Below are 14,070 nucleotides of genomic sequence, written 5' to 3'. Positions count from 1 at the left end.
TGGTTACCAGTTTTTTGGTATAAAAGACTGCTTTATAAAAAATAAAAATAATGGAAGACAAAACCAGCAGTCACCTCCTTATCATATGCAGGTATACAGAGAAAAGTGACACTACTAGATAGATAAGAAAAAAAGCTTAAAGGGGTACTCCACCCCTATACATCTTATCCCCTATCCAAAAGGATAGGGGATAAGATGTCTGATCGCGGGGGTCCCGCCATTGGGGACCCCCGCAATATATGGGTGCTGCATGCTATATTGAGGGGGACCCCCGCGATCAGGCATCTTATCCCCTATCCTTTGGATAGGGGATAAGATGTCTAGGGGTGGAGTACCCCTTTAAGCTCAGAGGTCAGTAAGCCATTCTAGTGAATAGGGTCTGGATTAGGCTATTGTGTCATTATCTATGTGGTTTGCTGAAAAGCATCTCTCTAAATGCTGTTATAAACGACCCCCATAATAAGGCACAAAAAGTGAAATAAATTATTTAAAATGAAAATAGAAACATTAGAAGAAAAAATAATAAAATAAATTTTAGTATAAAACATTGCAAGTAAAAAAAAACATTAAGATACACATTCCATTCAAGTAAAAGCAATTTATGTCAGTAACTTCATACTTGTCTGTGTATGGAAATTCAAGACAAATTTGGTTAAATTGAATCACAATTTACCACTCTAAAAATAGAAAATATTTGTAACAATAAGGCAGGGTTCACACAGAACTGGTGGTCTGGAGACACCCAAGATGGGAACACCCGCTGCAACAAGCTCGATGTGTTGCACTCAGCTTCCCCTGAAATGTGGTACATGCCGAAAGTATTTACTTGCTGGATTGAATAATGCCACATTTTCTGATCTGAAACAACCACTTCAGAGAGCAACCATGCCAGATCACCAGACATATGTAACCCCAGCCTTACAATCATTGCCTATAGTGGAGCAGGTCAATACTGCTTAGATAATACATACCTTCTTTATGTCTATCATTAGCTGTCAATACAATGTTGTCTGAAATGTGTGATAAGATGTGCATAAATGAGAAATGCAATACACCACTGGGCAGTTTTTCTTGGTTTATATTATATATTGAGACAGAAAGTTTTACGGCTGAATACAGGTCTTGGGAAGGAAGCAATAATGGGAGGAAGTGGTTAACACACTTGCACACCAGGCCTCGTATCTCAGTCTTCCCTAAATTAGGTTATAAAAATGCCAGGCCATTTAAAAAGAATCAAATGCTCTTAAAACCAGTGTTAAGTAGTCACACAGCGTGTGTAAATCAGACATATAAAAATGTTCCCTTGGGGAACCGGATTAAGTATTGTCCTGTTTGTTCCAATCTGTTCATTACCACGTCCGTCTCTTACTGCGAAGATTACAGGAGACGTAAAACTTCCAAGGTTGTTATCGTGAGCAATGGCAATCAATCTATAACATTTCAAAGACAAAACCTATCATATAAAACCATCTCGTTTCCATCCCTAATAGGAAAATCATGACACCCAAATATCCATTATTCCACATAATAACTATGTCTTAGACTATATCTGGTGTACAGCTTGGTTACCTATTACCCTCCATAGTAGATTTTTATTTTTATTTTTTGGTTTAGGACTATGAGCATATAAAAGGCAATTGAAGGTAGTGATAGAACAGCCAACTTGAGAAAAAACAGACATGGTCACACATCCACAAAATGCACCTCGATCTAATGCTTCTCTGCAACATTTATTAAACTAAAAGGTCGTTAGTGTACTTTATGATCCTGAAGTGCAAGCCCGCTAGCCACCTCACAGCTACCTGTAAGTAGTGGATCCCTAGCAACCCTAATGGCACTGAGTGGCGACCACCACTGCCTCAACACCAGTGCTCACAGGGGGGAATGATCCAACTGGCAGAGCAGCCCCAATGCCACTCAAACCACAGACACAGCGCTGGGGCAGCAAACACAGTGCCATGGACCCACTACTTGCAGGTGGCCGTGACGTGGCTAGTGGGCTTGCACTTCATGATCATAAAGTACACTAACGACCTGTTAGTTCAATACATGTTGCTAAGAAGCATTAGAAGCATGTTGTGAATGTGCGACCATGTCTTTTTTTTCTCAAGTTGAATTCACATTGTGTTTTCTATCCCCCCTTTTTTTTTTTTCTTGGTCAGCACTCTGCCCCTTCCCCTCAGCCCAGTCCTATATAATTGGCAGGAAGCTGCATTAGGGCACTATTCCTCCTGGCAGCCTCCCAGTCTCATACTGGGAGCACATGGTGAGTGAACTTTTTATCTTTTTACATCTGTTCCCCCTGGTTAGGAGCTGCTTGGCATCCGTTGCTGCCCCGGCGCTGTGTCTGTGGGGTGGTGCAGCCCAGGGACTGGTTTGAGTGGCATTGGGGTTCCTCTGCCAGTTGGGTCATTCCCCCTGTGGGCACTGGTGTTAGGGCAGTGGTGGTCACCACTCAGTGCTGCACTATTTAATGCTAGGGATGCTAGGGACCCACTACTTACAGGTGGCAGTGACGTGGCTAGTGGGCTTTCCCTTCATGATCATAAAGTACACTAACGACCTGTTAGTTTAATAAATGTAGCTGGGAAGCATTCGATCAAGGTGCATGCTGTGGATGTGCGACCATGTCTGTTTTTTCTCAAGCTGAATTCATAGTGATAGTATAGCCTTCTATCTTTCATTAATAGTCATATTTGAATGTAGAACGCTCTGGCACTGAGCCATTTTTACAATAACCCTTTAAAGATATGATGTCTGATCGCAGGGGGCCCGCCGCTGGGACCCCACACGATCTTCCTGCAGCACCCGCATTCTATGCAGGAGCTGCGTCTCCAGTTTCTGAAACCTCCGGGTTTCTTTGACTGGGGACGTGACGTCATGACACGCCCCCTCCATTGATGGCCATCACGCCCCCTCCCATAGACATGAATGGAGGGGGCATGGCATGACGTCATATCCCCAGTGCTGGAGGTTTCAGAAACTGGAGACACTGCTCCCGCATAGAATGCGGGTGCTGCAGGGAGATCGCAGGGGGTCCCAGCGGCAGGCCCCCCACGATCAGACATCTTATCACCTATCCTTTGGATAGGGGATAAAATGTTTTTGCCCGGCATACCCCTTTGAAGCACAAGCACATGCTCATATGTTCATATCAAATCCATTGTGATGGTGTATAGAGTTACAGGAGTTGTAGGACTTTTTAGGGCTCATGCACGCAGCATTGTACAGGTCCTGTATAATCTATGTATAAGCCTCCATGAATCATGTGTATAGTCGTAAAGTCCTTCCTAGTCTGCCATTTCAGGATTGCAATCCACAGTGTGTAATTTTAACCTGAGGGTGTTTTGCTGCATTTCCTTTCATATGTGGCTTTTTAGAGCAATCTGTAAAGCATCATGTGACAAAATAAACATAGGCAACAAAGTAAACAAAAATAAATCTACTGACTAGTCTTTTTGTGCCATATTTGTATTTAACTTATTTTTACATCCCGAATAATGGGTAAGACTGTGTCACATCAAGATTAGCAAAGTATAGAAGGTAACATAGCACTCACCCTCCAGCTGGTTTATATGTAGAATGCTTTATTCAGACATCACAAAGTTGCACAGGAAATGAAGAACAAAATCACTGCGGCTCTCCACAAGCCCGTCCCGGACTTCTTTTCCCTTATGTCCTGTGCAACTTTGGGATGTTTGAATAAAGCATTATACATATAAACCAGCTGGAGGGTGAATATCACATTACCATTTCTATACTTTACATTCCAATCGTTTATATCAACGCAGGCACCGTTGATCTACCTGGACACACTAAGTAGGGATAGACCGATTATCGGTTTTACCGATATTATCAGCCGATATTCACGATTTTGGATGTTATCAGTATCGCCAATTACCTTGCCGATCATCCAATAATGCCCCGCCCCCGCACCGGCCAGAGACCGCCGCGGCCCCATTGACTCCCCATCCCTGGTTTTATAATTACCTGTTCCAGGGGTCCGCGCTACTTCTGGCTCCTGCGGCGTCCTGTGTTACGCTGTGCGCTGTGTAATGACGAGTGATGTCCTCAACGCGACGTCACCGTCCGTGACAGCTCAGGACGCCATTGAGCCAGAAGTAGCGCAGACCCCGGGAACAGGTAATTATAAAACCGGGGATGGGGGAGGCAATGGGGCAGCGGCGGTGGTTGGACTAAGGACCGGCAGGGGGAGAGAAGCGGGCGGTGGCGCGGTCTCTGGCCCCGCAAAAGCCGCTGCAGTTCATTGATTTAAAGCGCCGGCTTTAAATCGATGATCTGCAGATGCTTCTTCGGGGCCGGTGGGGGGGGGGAGGAGAAATAGCCGATAACTTATACCGGAATATCGGTATAAGTTATCGGCTATCGGCCTGAAAGGCCACATATTATCGTATCGGCCCTAAAAAAATCGATATCGGTCGATCCCTAATACTAATGTGCGCTTCCACTATTCACGGCTGCATAGCATTATCTGAATATATGATTGCTCTGGTGCTGAGCTCTCTCCATCTCCATTTGAACTGCATCAAGATTAGTGCCTCCTTGGCACAGATATGATTTCTGAGCACAGACAGTCATGGACACATTCAGTCCTATGGCCCACACAAACCCAATTGTAGTCAGCTTTTGACTACTTTCAGGTCATTTTTCAAGTGCCTCAAACTTTGGACTCGGACTGAAAAACTTGGTACGTCCACCGGGAAAAGGTGTATGTGTTAACAGAAAAGGGGCGTATCCCTGACAGTTTTGGAAAATTGTAACTAATTTACTTATGTGAATTTGAGCTCTGGAAAACCAGACAGCTCAAAGCAGTTGCAAAAACAGTAAAACCTTGGGGAAAGCATCACATTAGTAAATACCATGAAAAACTACCCATCAAGGAAAGGTTTCTACAATGAAAAACACACTCCACTCTTAGTAAATCACCCCCACTGCGCGAGAGTCCTGCCTATTGTTCCCTGCACCCTGGACATTACAAAACCCAATGCTTTTCAGAAGAAAGGGATATAAATGACAACAAACTACTATGCATTGACTGACTTCCACTGTTCATAGTCCTGCAGACAGAACCGGAAAACTATGGACATCTCTTAGTGACAGGGATGAAATCACCTGTCAGTTCAGTAGATTCTGTAGGACAGGCTGCCCTGTGTGTACATGAGCAGCAGCATCATTTCTGGCAATTATATAACATATATGTATATGATATTTTTCTGCAAGTTTCTGCTCTGCAAGCTTCATCTCTAGTTTGCAGTTCTCCCAATGCTGGTGGACAAGTCTCCCCCTATTCCTCCATAGATTTGTATTGCTTGTCTTGCAGACAGAGGACAAAGCTGAGCTGCGAAGATCTGAGTGGCAGGAGGAGGGTATAGGAGGAAAAAAAGTTTGATAACAGGAAAAAAAAAAAAGCATTTTTGGAAAATAAAATATGTTACAATGTTGCAGCGCCAGAAAAAAAAAAATAGCAGCACCATTTAAGTAATCCAAACCAAAAAGGGGGTGCACAGAAGTCGATGCACTGGCTACTGGTCGACTCATATAACAAGCACAGAAAAAGTCCATCAAGGCATGAGCAACATTTCAACCTCTAAGAGGTCTTTTGCAAGCATTCCCCACTATGGTAATGGGTGATACAAATATAATCATATATGTAGAAGAGCAATTGATAGTTTTATAGAAAATATCCAAATCATGGTAACAAATATACAAAACTTGTGCAAACTTATACAAATTTATATAATGTACATAATTGAATTAATATTTTAACCCCTTAAGGACTGGACCAATTTTTTTTGAATGGGGGGGGGGGGGGGGGAATAGGTTGTTTTTTCCTTCTAATAGTCATAACACTTTACATTTTCCACCTACACACCCATATGAGGGCTTGTTTTGTGTGTCACCAGTTGTACTTTGTAATGACATCACTCATTTTGACATAAATTATATGGTGTATTGTAATGCAAAAAAAATATTTGTGGGAAGAAATAAAAAAAATAAAAAAATATAGCTGTAGTCATTGATAAAGAGGTAATAGACCTCAAAACGCATCTGGCAAAGCAAAATAAAGGATTACTTGAATATACACAAGTCTGCCTTGGAGTTCCTCTGATGGTCTGCGCCGATCACCCGGAATTATTTTTCCAGCTCTTTCTTTCCTAGAGAATATACCTATCGAGTGTGGAGATAATCCCCCTCGAATTATCCGGACGGCTGCACCGCTACCCACATATGCCTAAAAGCTACAAAGGTTGTTGTATGCCTAATACAACCCAATAAGGTGAGTGGCAACTCTATACTTCTCACTTAAATTACCCATACGATCTAACATACCGCGCAATGGAAGCTCTGTGTTGTGCTTTTTCTTGTCTATAGTATATACCGTATATATATATTATATATATATATATATAGTGCTTGTCATTAAGGAGTTAACATGCATATGTAATTTTATAAATATCTGTAACACATGAAAAAGTCTTGCCTGATTTAGAAGTGTATTCTCAAAAAACCCATTAGAGCATTCTGAAATAAAAGAAGGCAGTCACTTTCTTAGAACATCCTACGAGCCAGGGTGGGGGTGGATTGAAGTGGAGTAAGATGGAAGGCAAGGTTGAGAACGGAGGGGAATTGCGAAATGTTTTTGAGGTGGAGGCGGCAGTAGGTGGTAAGTGTCTGGAGTTTGGTTTCAAGGACAGATCTATAATTTGCAGAGACCATTTTCTCTATGGAAAGGACAGCTCCTGGCAGCAGCTGATGGGTACAGGAACCCCCTTATTTCTTATCTAAAAAGTGACTAAATGCATTACTGGCATTAAACACTGCTTTAGGTAACGTCCTGATATAAGCAAGGCTTCTACTCCTGTAAAGTGTTGACCAGTCAGGGCTTTCCCTTAGGAAATTTTTCCGAAGCGGTGACCTAAGCAATCACTAGAGATGTTAGCGTAGTAAGATGAAAAGGAACAAATCTATATAGTAAGTTATGCACAATAAATGAATTTGCTGGTGAATGTGCTCAGTCCTGGATGGTTTGTATCACTCAAATTAGTTATTTTTTATCTACTTTTGTATTCAGCAGATTTTAGGTTATTTGTAGACTTCAGTTACATTGTTGTGGCAGCAGTTAGAAATAACATACCACCTTCATGTACTCATTTTATATACTTAAAGGGGTTATCCAGGAAAATACTTTTTTTATATATCAACTGGCTCCGGAAAGTTAAACAGTAAATTACTTCTATTAAAAAATCTTAATCCTTTCAGTACTTATGAGCTTCTGAAGTTTAGGTTGTTCTTTTCTGTCTAAGTAATCTCTGAGGACACCTGTCTCGGGAACCGCCCAGTTTAGAAGAGGTTTGCTATGGGAATTTGCTTCTAAACTGGGCGTTTCCCGAGACATGTGTCATCAGAGATTACTTAGACAGAAAAGAACAACCTTAACTTCAGAAGCTCATAAGTACTGAAAGGATTAAGATTTTTTTAACAGAAGTAATTTACAAATCTGTTGAACTTTCTGGAACCAGTTGATATATAAAAAAAAGTTTTTCCTGGAATACCCCTTTAATTGTAGTAATACAAACACATTCAAGTAGGAAAAAAGAAATGACAAACTCCTTGCTATCAGAATTTCCAGATGGCAGGGGTATTTTTTGTCTAATACTTGTTCATTGCACTTTAAATTAGTCAATACACGGCCAGTTACTATCTCCAGAACCCAAAATATATTGTGCTAAATAAGCAGGAGGGTCATCAGAAAATAACACTTTATTGACTGAACGTCATGACAAATGTGCTTGTGCTCTTACAGGGAGAAAATATAAGGTTCTAGGATCACATGCAAAGCCATCTGTGGGAACAGCAAAGACATAACTTCTCTAGTCTTTGACTTGAAAGGATAAAAAAGGTGCTAACAAAGGTTTGCAATGCTTTGAGGTGTGTGGGGGGGAATTATCAATATGGAAAAACAGTGAATATATTGACAAACATATTAGAATCCTGCACATGACATCATTTATTTGGCACAATTTTCTAGGCTTGTTAGATACATGTTTCTTCCTTACATCGTCTCATGGTTGGTGGTTGTATACACCTATAATCTGCAGCAATTATGCGTATATTTAGTACATTATAAGACTTCTCTTAGCGTCTACAAGTTTCTCTTTGCAGGGAGTGAGTATTGCCGTGGTTGTAGAGAATATCACTCATGAATCATGTCTAATAATCGACCAAGATCTGAAGAGTTTAATAAACATTCAGGACCCATGGAGATTGCCGGTTGCAGCTACAATAGAAGCAAGGTCTGCGTGTACAAAGCTACTTAGGAGCTTTGTATTTTTACACTGCACCCTCTAGGCTGGTCAGCTGTATGGCTGAAATAAAATGGAACCTAGCAGCATCAGGTTTACATAACGTGTGAAGTCTTTTGTAGGATAGGAACAATCTCTCAGCAATGACATAGTTGAGCTCAGGGGAGCTTCTAAGGCTGAATTCACATCACGATTTCTCCATCCGACCTGAGTACACGATTTTTATAACTTAAAATCGTATGAAATCGTATAATATAAAGTTGGATCCAGTGACCTCCATAAAAAAATCGGATCCATTACACACATCCGATTTGATCTGCATCCGATTTCACACGATTTTTGTTCGGGTCTGAAATCGGGGTTGACCACGATTTCAGACCTGAACAAAAATCGTGTGAAATCTGATGCGGATCAAATCGGATGTGTGTAATGGATCTGATTTTTTAATGGAGGTCAATGGATCCGACTTTATATACGATTTCATACGATTTTAAGTTATAAAAATCGTGTCCTCAGGTCGGATGGAGAAATTGGAGAAATCGTGATGTGAATGCAGCCTTAGTTGTTTTTATACTGTAAACCAATAGGGCAGCAAGAGCTCTGGTCACAGAATGAAGCTTTATCACCTTATACAACAGCCATTCTTCCTTTTAAAACAAAGTCAGGCCATTTTACTGCAAATATTTCCAACATAGACATGTATAACCTGCAAAGTGTCCGTCTCTCCAGATGCAGTCACATAATATCAGAGGTGCAAGGTCTGTCTCGCAGTCTGCAGTCACATTACTAGAGGTGTGCTGTCTGTCTCAAAGGCTGCAGTCCTATTATACTATATGCATGGTCTGTCTCACAAGCTGCAGTCACATTATCTTATATGCAGGGTCTGTCTCACAAGCTGCAGTCACATTATCTTATATGCAGGGTCTGTCTCACAGGCTGCAGTCACATTATCTTATATGCAGGGTCTGTCTCACAGGCTGCAGTCACATTATCTTATATGCAGGGTTTGTCTCACAAGCTGCAGTCACATTATCTTATATGCAGGGTCTGTCTCACAAGCTGCAGTCACATTATCTTATATGCAGGGTCTGTCTCACAGGCTGCAGTCACATTATCTTATATGCAGGGTTTGTCTCACAAGCTGCAGTCACATTATCTTATATGCAGGGTCTGTCTCACAAGCTGCAGTCACATTATCTTATATGCAGGGTCTGTCTCACAAGCTGCAGTCACATTATCCTATATGCAGGGTCTGTCTCACAAGCTGCAGTCACATTATCTTATATGCAGGGTTTGTCTCGCAAGCTGCAGTTCCATTATCTTATATGCAGGGTTTGTCTCACAAGCTGCAGTCACATTATCTTATATGCAGGGTCTGTCTCACAAGCTGCAGTCCCATTATCTTATATGCAGGGTTTGTCTCACAAGCTGCAGTCCCATTATCTTATATGCAGGGTCTGTCTCACAAGCTGCAGTCCCATTATCTTATATGCAGGGTCTGTCTCACAAGCCGCAGTCACATTATCTTATATGCAGGGTCTGTCTCACAAGCTGCAGTCACATTATCTTATATGCAGGGTCTGTCTCACAAGCTGCAGTCACATTATCTTATATGCAGGGTTTGTCTCACAAGCTGCAGTCACATTATCTTATATGCAGGGTCTGTCTCACAAGCTGCAGTCACATTATCTTATATGCAGGGTTTGTCTCACAAGCTGCAGTCACATTATCTTATATGCAGGGTTTGTCTCACAAGCTGCAGTCCCATTATCTTATATGCAGGGTTTGTCTCACAAGCTGCAGTCCCATTATCTTATATGCAGGGTCTGTCTCACAAGCTGCAGTCCCATTATCTTATATGCAGGGTTTGATCTCACAAGCTGCAGTCCCATTATCTTATATGCAGGGTCTGTCTCACAAGCTGCAGTCCCATTATCTTATATGCAGGGTCTGTCTCACAAGCTGCAGTCACATTATCTTATATGCAGGATTTGTCTCACAAGCTGCAGTCCCATTATCTTATATGCAGGGTTTGTCTCACAAGCTGCAGTCCCATTATCTTATATGCAGGGTCTGTCTCACAGGCTGCAGTCCCATTATCTTATATGCAGGGTTTGTCTCACAAGCCGCAGTCCCATTATCTTATATGCAGGGTTTGTCTCACAAGCTGCAGTCCCATTATCTTATATGCAGGGTCTGTCTCACAAGCTGCAGTCCCATTATCTTATATGCAGGGTCTGTCTCACAAGCTGCAGTCCCATTATCTTATATGCAGGGTCTGTCTCACAAGCTGCAGTCCCATTATCTTATATGCAGGGTCTGTCTCACAAGCTGCAGTCCCATTATCTTATATGCAGGGTCTGTCTCACAAGCTGCAGTCACATTATATTATATGCAGGGTCTGTCTCACAAGCTGCAGTCACATTATCTTATATGCAGGGTCTGTCTCACAGGCTGCAGTCACATTATCTTATATGCAGGGTCTGTCTCACAAGCTGCAGTCACATTATCTTATATGCAGGGTCTGTCTCACAGGCTGCAGTCACATTATCTTATATGCAGGGTTTGTCTCACAAGCTGCAGTCCCATTATCTTATATGCAGGGTCTGTCTCACAAGCTGCAGTCACATTATCTTATATGCAGGGTTTGTCTCACAAGCTGCAGTCACATTATCTTATATGCAGGGTCTGTCTCACAAGCTGCAGTCCCATTATCTTATATGCAGGGTCTGTCTCACAAGCTGCAGTCCCATTATATTATATGCAGGGTCTGTCTCACAAGCTGCAGTCCCATTATCTTATATGCAGGGTCTGTCTCACAAGCTGCAGTCCCATTATCTTATATGCAGGGTCTGTCTCACAAGCCGCAGTCACATTATCTTATATGCAGGGTCTGTCTCACAGGCTGCAGTCACATTATCTTATATGCAGGGTCTGTCTCACAGGCTGCAGTCACATTATCTTATATGCAGGGTCTGTCTCACAAGCCGCAGTCACATTATCTTATATGCAGGGTCTGTCTCACAAGCCGCAGTCCCATTATCTTATATGCAGGGTCTGTCTCACAAGCTGCAGTCCCATTATCTTATATGCAGGGTCTGTCTCACAGGCTGCAGTCACATTATCTTATATGCAGGGTTTGAGGCTGAAGTCTCTCTCATATTACAAAGCGCCCTGACATTCGGCCTATGAGGGCTGCCGATATATACGGTATCTTTATATATGCTGTTTCCACGAGTTGTGTTGGAAATAGAAGTATTTTGATAGTGTCCTTATACACTCTCAGGATGTGTTCCTATTTTTAGTTACCATTTTACGGTACCGCTGCGGTTTACCCTTGGCTGACTGAAATCACGGGTATAAATGACACGTTTTTACCTCGATTGCCGCAATAAAATAATAGTTTTGCAAAAATGCAGCAACATGGAAACACAGTGTTAGTCCACTAATTTTGAAAGTGTCCATTTTAAGACACCCTGCTTCTTGCTCCCCATCCTTGTTTCTTAGCCTGCGAGGTATCACAAATTGTGCGGCCCTTTCCAGGTGCCCTGTGTGCTGCAGGGTCTTACAGCTATAGTCACCTCACAGATAGTTCATCCATATGATGAGGAGACAGGAATGAAGAAAATTCATAAAGGTAACACATATATCTATATCATTAGTAATGGACACCACTATGCTGCACGTGATGTACCATTGAAACCTAGTCTGCATGTTCATAGGAAAATTCCAGTATACAGTTGTAAGAGCCATTAATAGTATATGGTTTCTATAGTTACACAGTATATATCTAATAATACAAATAGAACTGAATAATGACTGTGATATACAATATGTTAGGTAAGAAAGATCCTAAAATATGGTTACAAGGAAAAATGACTAAAATACTGACTAAAAATACAGTGTTTCCAGAAACGGCAGATCTTTTTTTCACTAATGAAGATCTATATTGGCATGGCTTATAAAATTTTCTTATTGACTCCTGAGCATTTTTGACAAATATGGTATTTTTGGACAAAATCGGCACGTCTGTTTCTAGTCTTGAGCTGGCGGGGCCCGACTCAGCACGCAATTCAGAGAAGATAGAGGCGGATCTTCGGTGGGACATATCTCCGGACTGAAGGTACATATTTTAGTCAGTGACCCCCTCATCGGTCTTCTGTTCACCCACACTATAACCCAGTGTATTGGGTTTAGGGCGGATGAACAGGATGACAGTTTTCTTTTAATTACCATTTTGGGAAACATTTGATACAATTCTGTAGTAAAAACCCACAGAATTTTGTTGCTATACCACAGGACATTGTATTGTATAGGATTGTATATGAAGCTACCCAACAAAGCCCTGAATGGTCAGAACTTCACCTGAGAGAGAACTTCTCTCCCACAAAAAGGACTTAGCTGAGGGAAAGCATCATCCATATTAAAGGACAATCGTAGTAGTACACATTTATATATGCCCATGCCCGTGCCTCAAAAATAAACAAAATAAACTCATACATACCTTCCTATGAGCCACCGTTGGTCCGGCACAGGCCTCACGGTCCGGCAGTGCTGACGTCATTCCACTTCCTGGGGACAGGGGCACCGCAGAGCCATCGGCGTATCACTGGCCGTAGCGATGTACCGCCCGGGTCTGTGATAGGCTGAGCCCACTGTCATGTAAGGAGCTCTGGCTGGCTTCTTTCATGACAGTGAGCTTAGCCTATCACAGACAGGCGGGACATTGCTACGGCCAGTGATACGCCGATGGCTCTGCGGCGTCCCCGTCCCCAGGAAGTGGAATGACGTCATCACTGCCGGACCGTGAGACCTGTGCCAGACTAACACGGGCTCGTAGGAAGGTATGTATGAGTTTATTTTGTTTATTTTTGAGGCCCGGGCACGGGCATATGTAAATGTGTACCACTACAGTTGTCCTTTAAGGATTTCAAGTAGCTGTTGCCTCTACCCATTAGATGTAGCTAAGAAAGAGCTCTCAGCACATACACCAGATGTAGTTATAGTTCATCTATTATCCTGGTAGAAGCCAGAAAATGTTTCTTTTAGCCTCTAGGTGGCATACATCTGCATACTTCTTTATGTTCTGTTGTATACGCTGGAGATCTATATCTCACCTTATACCTCTGACGTATAGTAAAACAATGTGTAAATAGCCATGATATCACTTTCCACATACAGTAAGATGACGGCCAATTCACATGTATTTCTGACCAAAGCATGGATTTCCTTGAACATGAGAGAGATAAAGGGTGGACTGATTCACAGTGATCGGTCAGGTACATCCTTCACACATCCTTTATGAGCAGACCTATCCATGAGCCTGGCTTCACGCAGTTTGCTGTTTAGTTTTTAAACATAACTACTACAAAAAATTGACATTTGTACATGCTGTTTTTGCTGCAAATTTAGTATAATCTCTATCCAAAAAGATAAGAAAGCAGCACGCATTGATCCATGATCTTCACTTTCTTCTGTAGCTATATTTATACACATAGGGGGAGATTTATCAAAACCTGTCCACAGGAAAAGTTGCCCACAGCAACCAATCAGATCGCTTCTTTAATTTTGCCGGGGCCTTGTTAAAAATGAAAGAAGCGAGCTGATTGCTTGCTATGGGCAACTTTTCCTGTGGACAGGTTTTGATAAATCTCCCCCATAAGCCTGGTGTTTACACTGGTGCTATAACAGGTAACAGTCATTTCAGCACATCAGACACTTTTTGTAGTGGCGGCGCTGAATAATT

At 42.0% G+C, this 14,070-nt stretch overlaps 1 protein-coding gene across 1 annotated transcript in view; it reads right to left on the bottom strand.

Annotated features, from left to right (window-relative positions):
- Positions 1-14,070, bottom strand: part of FAM174B (family with sequence similarity 174 member B) — a 49,579-nt gene that overhangs the window by 16,947 nt on the left and 18,562 nt on the right. The window lies entirely within an intron of this gene.

The sequence above is a fragment of the Hyla sarda genome, chromosome 4 (assembly GCF_029499605.1).
Source record: "Hyla sarda isolate aHylSar1 chromosome 4, aHylSar1.hap1, whole genome shotgun sequence".
NCBI classification, from domain to species: domain Eukaryota; kingdom Metazoa; phylum Chordata; class Amphibia; order Anura; family Hylidae; genus Hyla; species Hyla sarda.
This window is presented reverse-complemented; position numbering and strand designations above follow the sequence as displayed.